We start from the raw sequence: 9,515 nt of genomic DNA on the forward strand, positions 1-9,515 counted from the left end.
TCCTAGTATTGCTTTCCTCCTGTGTCTCATTACCCACACCTGCCCATCGTTATCTCCTTTGTTAGTCTCCCTATTAATGCCCTCTTGTCTATTGTCTTGTGCTCGATTGTTGTACATGTTTCCTGCCCTGTATGTAAGAGTTCCTTTGTTCAGGTTCTGGTCCGCTGTATGTTTATATTAAGTTGTCTAGTGAGTGTAGTGTTTGGTAATTTTATGCCCCCCATGTGGGAAGTTGTTGTTTTCTGTTTTGGTATCTTGTTTAGTTAGTGTTTTCCCCATCGAGGGTGTTTATGTTCTTCTTTATTAAAGTCTTTTTGTTAACCCCTTCATCCCCGTTGCCTGCACTTGGGTTCTTCCACTGTGAATCACGACATTATATACCAAGGCATTGGAGTGTAAGACTCTCCCCCCTACAATGACCCAGGCCACTATTTCAGTCTCTCAAGAAAGAAAGGGACCCTCTGAAATGTAAGTCATTTCGGCCTGTGAGTCTACTCTGCTGCGATTACAAAATCTTGACCAAGGTTCTGGCTAGTAGATTGTCTGTTATGCATACAGTGATACATCCAGATCAGACTGGTTTTATTAGTTGGTGGCAGCTGCTACCCCGCAGGCCTTGTCCGTACTAATAAAATAATCTCCAACTATTTTCCTATAGGTAGGGGGACAAGACAGGGCTGTCCACTGAGCCCTCTTTTGTTTGACTCGCATTGAACCACTAGCAGTAGCACTTGTTGCCAGTGGGGGTCAAAATCACAAACCGTCTCTAAATGCGGACGACCTGGTACTGTACCTGTCTGATCCTTGCAAGTCGATTCCTAAGGCATTACAAATTATCTCTAGCTTTGGAGAGATTTCAGGTTACAAAATCAACCATACTAAGAGTTTGCTCTTCCCTAATAACGACCAGGCTCGAAAGATATCTTTTGAGGCATTTTAACTAGAAGAAACTCGCCACACTTCAACTTATCTTGGCGTTACAGTAGCCAGCAAATACAGGGACTTATTCAAGCATAACTTTAAACCAGCCCTGGAAAGGGCCAAACGTGACCTTACCCATTGGTCAACACTGTCTATATCTCTTGCTGGCAGGGTACATTCAACTTTGATTTGTATCAGACATGGGTGCTCCACAGGCTTCATCTATCCAGGATATACCCAGATGTTGTCCCGACTTGTTCCCGATGCCGTCAGGCTCCGGCTTGCCTCTATCCTATTCCTATCTAGCGCCTAAACTTTGGAACAGTCTTCCCTGCACTGTCCGGGAGGCAGACACACTCTGTCAGTTTAAATCTAGACTAAAGACGCATCTTTTTAATCTTACATAGTGTAGTCTATCATAATATATATATTTCAAAGATCTAGGCTGCACTAGTTAGATCAACCGGAACCAGGGACACTTCCAATAACAACTGATGCATTTGTTGCATCAAAGAGTGCAGAACAGTACTCTACTCTCAGCCAGTCTTGTCTCATTGTTCCAAGGTTACTAGAGAGGGCAAGATGCAGTCCAAGGTTACCGGAGCGGGCAGGGCACAATCCATTCCCAGACCTGACAAATGCTGGACGAAGGACGTGGCGACCCTACAAAACTTCAGTCGCTATTAGATTATTAATGATAATTTTAAATCTAACTTTATTTGCCTTGTTGTGCAAGCACTGTCAAGCTTGTGCAGAGGCAGCAGTTTTTGCCAGAGGGGAACTGGAATCCCCTGGTTAGGCCTGGTTTCCCTCTGAGGTTTTTTCTCCTCCAATGGAGTTTTGGGTTCCTCCCCACCGTTTGCATACTGTTTTGCACTGTTTGCCTGGCCGGGGGGCTGCTAGAATTTGATAGTCTTATTTAATTAACACTGTGTGACCGATCGATGGTCATTAGCTTGCACTGGTAAGGCCCGTGCTCAAGACCCCAAATTCTCGAGCCTCTCCAATAACAGACTTTCAACTAAATGAAGGACGAGCAGAGACAAAACCACAGACTATCAATTTATTTATCAAATGGTTGCTAAAACACCTGGGACTCAACATCAATAGTAGAATAATTTAATCAAATGTGAATGAATCAGCCCAATGGGCTTCGTTGAGGCAGTTCCCATGTGCCGGCCACCCATACACTGGAGGGATATGACAAAAGAAAATGTACTAACAGAAAAAAACACTTAAAAAAAAAAGAATAAAGTAGCTACACAAGTTGGTTTCTTTCTTTGGTCTTATGTCTTTGCATGAATATTTCACCACTCAAAATAAATACAAATCAAACACGTCAAACCAACCAAACCCGGAAATACAATAATGGTTTTAAACCCATTCAACACCCACAAAATAAACCAAGGTCACAAAAAAACAAAACAAATAAACGACAATTAATCAGCTCCGTAATGGAGCAGTGTCAATATAAAGCAAGACAAAGAAATGGTACAACCAACCCGAGTAACGAAATAAACAAACCAAATAATAATAACAATAATTTCAATTCAACTCTATTGCACACCCGTTTAAACAGACATACACAGACAATGAATAGACGCAAATCAAGGAAATTCCGCCAGTGAAATGACCGAACCTGATGACGCCAGAACCAGCGGCCACGGGTTTAGAACGCGTCCAACATGAGATGTACAAGCACTTGAAGACGTTCAAGGCAATCGCAAGCACTCAATGCAATTACAAGCGTTCAATGCAATAACGAAAATCCCGCGTCCCAAACTGGAAACGCCATTTAAGCCACAGCAAAACAGCAGCTGGCCACTTCTGAAAAACAAATAGACATTTTCGTTTGCTTCTCCCTCCCCACTCCTCTCAGATTTATAATCACGAAAACATGGTAAGGGAAAATAATATTACCTTTCACGTGCAAGACACTCACTCGCACATGCTCACTAATAATGTCTGGTCGCACCTGACAAATCTAAAATTACACCAAACATGTGAATTAAGTCAAATTCCCACGGAGATTTATATTTCCCTCCGTCTATGAGCCACCAGTTTAACAGATCCTACCTTTCCAAGGAGTGAAGGAGATATACGACCTGCGCAAACAGGTCACATCAGTACAATGCCATGAACAACAAACTCTCACCTGCATCTATATAGCTATGTGATTACCTGACGTACCCACCCACTTAATGCGCTACTATTTTTAAAGGGGCCACGCAAACTACTCTTAAAGGGGCAATCCCACTACAACTGCATATAGGAATTTATTGTGTGTCTGATATTTGACCTGTGTTTTGACTTCCATATTTTACAGTTTTTCTCAAATGCTAAAACTCAAAAGCCAATCCTCTAAACCAAATGTCCAGTTGTCTAAACACATTTACTAAATATAGCCATAATTTTCCAATATCATAAACACATTTCACATGAAGACACAATTCACAAAACACAATCCTCCATTCTCATAAATCTTAACACATTTTTCCTTGTTAAAACACAAGTTGCAAAATAACTCTGCTCATATTCTCAGATGAAAGCTAATGTGATGCAAAATGCTTGCCACAGTCAGCAATATTTGAACACAATGAACACACCTGGCACCATTCATTATACACATCGACTCAAAATTTAAGACACTTGTTGCCAATGCTGTGACCACATGTATAAAAGCAAGTTCAGAGTGCACAGTTTGCTGAAGATTCGAGTCAGAGGAGGGAGAAGAGCTGGCTATGGAAAAAGAGGAGGAGGCCAACAAGGGAGAGGAGAAGGTCCAGGAGGAAGAGGAGGAGGCCAACAAGGGAGAGGAGAAGGTCCAGGAGGGAGAGCAAGACAACCTCACACCATCACTACAGACAAGATGCGAGCAACAGTCATTGACCATGTCATTGTCCATGGCATGACAATGGCTGAAGCAGGACTAAGTGTCCGTCCAAACCTGAGTAGGTTCACCGTGGCCACCATTATCAGGGCATTCAGACAACACAACAGGTATTGTACTCTATTGCTTTCTTTGTGACAATACAAGTTACAAGCCTGTGAAAGTAGTCTATTTGTTTCAAATAAGTTGTTACTGTATTTGTAAAACATGTCAATTGACAACACATGTTTCTTTCTTTAGAGTTGAAAGAATGCCACATCAAGGTGGGAGGGTTGCCATATTTACAGCGGCACAAGAAACCCTCATTTTGGATATGGTTCGTGAGAACAACCTCATCAGACTCCGGGAGATCAGAGACAAAGTCACTGCCGATAATGTCAACTGAGAGCATTGATGTCAGCTTGGCCACAATAGACCGAGTTTTCCGGCGCCAAAAGATGCGGATGAAACCGGTCTATAGGGTTCCCTTTGAGCGCAACTCTGCGCGACACAAAGACCTACGTTACGAGTATGTGCAAGTAAGTATACATCCATGTTCACAGTACAGTTAGTGGACATACTGTGTTACTCAGTGGCCTACATTGCTTCTGGACAATACTGTGCTACCTGATTGACTGTTGTTCTGAACACCTGTGCACTTTCACATTTTCACAGAGGATATTACAGTTGGACGCGATGGCCAGACCTCATGAGTACCTCTTCCTGGATGAGGCTGGCTTCAACCTGCAGAAACGAAGGCAAAGAGGCCGTAACATCATTGGCCAAAGAGCCATCATCTGAGGTTCCTGGCCAACATCATTGGCCAAAGAGCCATCACCTGAGGTTCCTGGCCAACGGGGGGTGGGTGGGGGGGTAATATCATTCCTTGTGCGGCCATGGGTTTGGAGGGGCTTGTCCACCGGCATTCTGTCCTTTGGGTCTTACAACATCCAACGTCTCCTCACCTTCCTAGAGGAGCTAAAATTCATCCTCCTGGACCGCCCATCACATTTATGTGATCATTTGGGACAATGTAAGCTTCCACAGAACAAACCAAATCAGAGAGTGGTTTGTGCAGTAACCACCTATTACAGTTTTTCTCGATTGTTTACACACAAATATTGGTACTTGAGACACAATGACCACAACATGTAACTCATTCACCAACCCCCTGAACCAATTCTGCTAAACTTCAAGCACAATTCCTGCTTTACACTCACATTGCAGTTCTAAAAGAAGCTTTTTTCAAAACACTACACACAATTCACTGCATTTGGCACAATTTTCGGGCAGAAAAATCTCTTGTTTTCACAAGGAACACACTGCCATTCAAATATGAACACTGACTCATCACATGTGTAAACACCTGTCACAAATGTGTAAACCCCTTCTCCAAGCTATGGAAGACGCATGTGGAGATATAGCAGCTGATGCTTTTCATGGCTGGACTGAAAAACATTGCTTGTGATGTGGATGAGGTGCTGTGGCCAGACCCAAACCCAAGAGAAGATGCAGCATCGTTTTTTTACTGTAACTGTATACAGTAAATTCTTCTTTTGTTTTGTATGTAGACCACTGTATGTGCAACTTTGCGTTGGTTGGGATGCACACTGCACATTGTGTACATCCACAAAAATAAAATATATTTGTTATCGTGTATTTGTGTGTTCTGACTATAAAAACTATTTTATATATATATATATACAAAAAATATTTTACAACACACTTATGTACTGTCTGTAGTAAGTGTAACACTGAACCATATAAAGAGCAAAGTCATTATGATGAATGGAGAAGTGTTTTCCATTCATCATAGTGTTTTATAAAGAGCACATCAGTGTTCAACTGGTTCTTATAAATGTCTATTCACATGATGGTTTGTGTGTGTCATTTGAAATCAAAATACCATTTTGAGAAGAAAGAACATTGTTTTGAATGTGAAGTTTCATTTTGCAGGAGAATTGAGGGGTTTTGCCCATTGTGTTTGTGTTTTTTGATTTGTGTGTAGAGTTCTGAGAGTATGAGGCATGCTTTCAGAAAATGTGTGTAAACAATTGAGAAAAACTGTAAACGTCTGTCTGCCACCATACTCCGCTTTCCTGAATCCTATAGAGGTGCGGGAAAAACGCCCTGGAATGGCGAATCCATCCATGGAGGGCCTCCACTGGGATGTCAACACAGGCCAGCTCCATTGCCCTTAGGAGGTTCTATCTAGTGTATGGTTGTCTGTCATAAACCTTCCATCTCCACGATGAGAAGACATTTAATTTTTTTGCTGTTGTGTGTAATGATGTGTATAGTGTTTACATTTTTGAAAGCTTCGAGCTGCTCTTTTGGTGTGAAAGTTTGAGTTTTGAAGTGAGAAGGTGTGGTTGTGTTTATGTAGCTTTAGAAAAGGGTGTTGTGTTTAGACATTGGGGAACATGAAGAAAACGTTTGTGAAATGTGTTTTAGCATTTGAGAAAAACTGTAATATTACAATTCCCTGCTGGAAACACTGGGACATAATTGATTCACAGGCTCTGTAACTCTGTAACGTGTTAGTTTATCTATTTTGTATCTATATTTATTTATTTTATTTGCATTTTATTTCTATTGTTTTTTTAGGGGGTTATTGTCACTTATTACAGTTTTTCTCGATTGTTTACACACAAATATTGGTACTTGAGACACAATGACCACAACATGTAACTCATTCACCAACCCCCTGAACCAATTCTGCTAAACTACAAGCACAATTCCTGCTTTACACTCACATTGCAGATCTAAAACACACTTTTTTCAAAACACTACACACAATTCTCTGCATTTGGCACAATTTTCAGGCAGAAAAATCTCTTGTTTTCACAAGGAACACATTGCCATTCAAATATGAACACTGACTCATCACATGGGCAAACACCTGTCACAAATGTGTAAACCCCTTCTCCAAGCTATGGAAGATGCATGTCGAGATATAGCAGCTGATGCTTTTCATGGCTGGACTGAAAAACATTGCTTGAGATGTGGAAGAGGTGCTGTGGCCAGACCCAAACCGAAGAGAAGATGCAGCATCGTTTTTTTACTGTAACTGTATACAGTAAATTCTTCTGTTGTTCACCACTGTATGTGCAACTTTGCGTTGGTTGGGATGTACACTGTACATTGTTTTTGTTGGAAAAATAAAATATATTTGTTATTGTGTGTTTGTGTGTTCTGACTATAAAAACTATTTTATATATATATATACAAAAAATATTTTACTACACACTTATATATGTACTGTCTGTAGTAAGTGTAACACTGAACCAAATAAAGAGTAAAGTCATTATGATGAATGGAGAAGTGTTTTCCATTCATCATAGTGTTTTATATAGAGCACATCAGTGTTCAACTGGTTCTTATAAATGTCTATTCATATGATGGTTTGTGTGTGTCATTTGAAAACAAAATACCATTTTGAGAAGAAAGAACATTGTTTTGAATGTGAAGTTTCATTTTGCAGGAGAATTGAGGGGTTTTGCCCATTGTGTTTTTTGATTTGTGTGTAGAGTTCTGAGAATATGAGGCATGCTTTCAGAAAATGTGTGTAAACAATTGAGAAAAACTGTAAATATTGAATGCTAGAAAATAATTCAGTTATCCAGGATTTTCATTTGTATTCTACCTTTTTGGTAATACGGCTGCAAAAATAGTAAAGTAAAAATGAAATATGTCTCATATTTTTTCCAAGTTTGTAAGCTGTTGTAGTTAGGAAGTGTCACCACTGGATGGCAAATCTGTTCTTGGTCTGAAAATCTTGGTTGACTATTTTTTCTGTCCTCTCCACAGGAAGAGCTGAAGGACGTTTTTCGTGTGTTAAGTGCAATGGCTTAAGAAACATTTTCCCTCTCGGGAGCAGTGATTGTTTTGAGCTTTTGTAGTGTGTCCACACGGATGTCTCTCATGTCTCTGAAGCTCGGTGTCCCTGTCAGTGTCGTCAGACTGGGTTGAGGGTGCAACACAATCTGCAAAGTTCCACAGTGGCATCTGTAATGCCAATTTTCCATCAAACAGGTGAGAGTTACATCCTTAAAGTAAATGAAAACATTACAGGAATTTATTTTGTATTGCAATTATAGAATATTTACACAAATATATATTACAGTAAGTTTGACTGTAAAATATATTTTTACAACAGGACCCAAAGGCCGACCCCAACAGGAGGAAGAGGAGAAATATGACTTTGTATAAAGTCACTGATATTGTTGAAACTGTAAAGATGAAAAGTTAGTATTTTCTGTATTGGTGTTTTTCCTCTCAGTGTGTTGTGAGTGACAGTGTGTGTTATCTCAGTGAGGGTTGTGCATTGTGTTTGGCTGCACTGAGCCGGTTTGAGCCGTGTGTTAAGAGTTGTGTTGCTTGTAATGAGTTCTGCAGGTGATGTGAACAGTTTAGCTCAGGTGACTGTTGGTAGTGCAGACTGTAGTTAGAGTTTTGTACATGCAGCTGCAGTTGTGCTCACTGGCGTTTAGCAATCGAAAAAAACTGTAAGGCTAGATTTAAACTGACAGAGTGTGTCTTTCTCCCGGACAGTGCGTGGAAGACTGTTTCAAATTTTAGGTGCTAGATAGGGAAGGATCTACCACCTGCACTTGATTTAGGAATTCTAGGTATTATCAACTGACCGGACTCCTAAGAGCGTAGCCTAGTTCACCCCAAAATGACATTTCTGTCATCATTTATTCACCCTCTTGTAATTTCAAACCTTTATGACTTTCTTTCTTTTGCAGAAGACAAATTAAGATATTTTGAAGGAAGTTGGTAATCGAATGGCACTGGACCCCATTCACTTCTATTGTAAGGACACAAAACCAATGCAAGTGAATGGAGTCCAGATAATAACATTCTTCAAAATATCTTCTTTTGTGTTCTGCGGAAGAAAGAAAGTCATACAGTCCAGCCGTACTGCACATAGTGCTATAAGACCGAGCATCCGGACTCTCTGAAGTCTCCTCAACCCTGAGGAGCTGGAGCGCAAAAAACTTTTCTTAACTTCTCCAGGTGATTCCTACCAATGAACAACTATCTTCAGATCAAGTTGTGGATATGCGACAACATAGTCCGTTTGGAAGCAGAATAGGTGACGCGGTGCAGATATATGGCGCTCCCATGAAGAAGACCTCTTAGAGCTTTGAGAGGATGTGTAGAGGTCAAAAGATCGCCCTGTGGCTTTGAGATGACATCACCTTTGGTGGGTTCTTCCTGTCTCTCACATCATCCCGCTGCTTCACCTTCCCAGAATGCATCAGTAAAGCTGCCACAGCTGCATCCTCCCCACACTCTGAAACATCATTACGAGCGCAAAACGTCACCAGGAGCAGGGCATGTGGGAGGAAGAGCCCGGAGGAAATCCTGCCGGCTGAAAAAAGTCATGGGAGCGTGGGTAAAGTTCTACTGCCCCTCACCAGACGCTACATCTCCTACAGCATCCAACACACCTCTGAAAACATTTCAACTGCCGTGCACTCCAAATTTAGACGAATGTCATTTGCTGCTTGAACATTTCTAGGTTATAACATAGTTATATACAGTTCACTAAAAAACAACACTGCTGTATTTCTTCCCCTCACATTGTGATTTCACATCAATATGTGCAATAAAAAAACATATAGAAATCAAAAACCTTTTTATTTCTCTCACAGCCCATCACAGAAAAGTCGTGGCTCCAGCAGCTTGCTGCAGCACAGACGCTTGCCAGATGCAG

Source organism: Barbatula barbatula (genome assembly GCF_947034865.1).
Source record: "Barbatula barbatula genome assembly, chromosome: 13".
In the NCBI taxonomy this organism is placed as follows: Eukaryota; Metazoa; Chordata; class Actinopteri; order Cypriniformes; family Nemacheilidae; genus Barbatula; species Barbatula barbatula.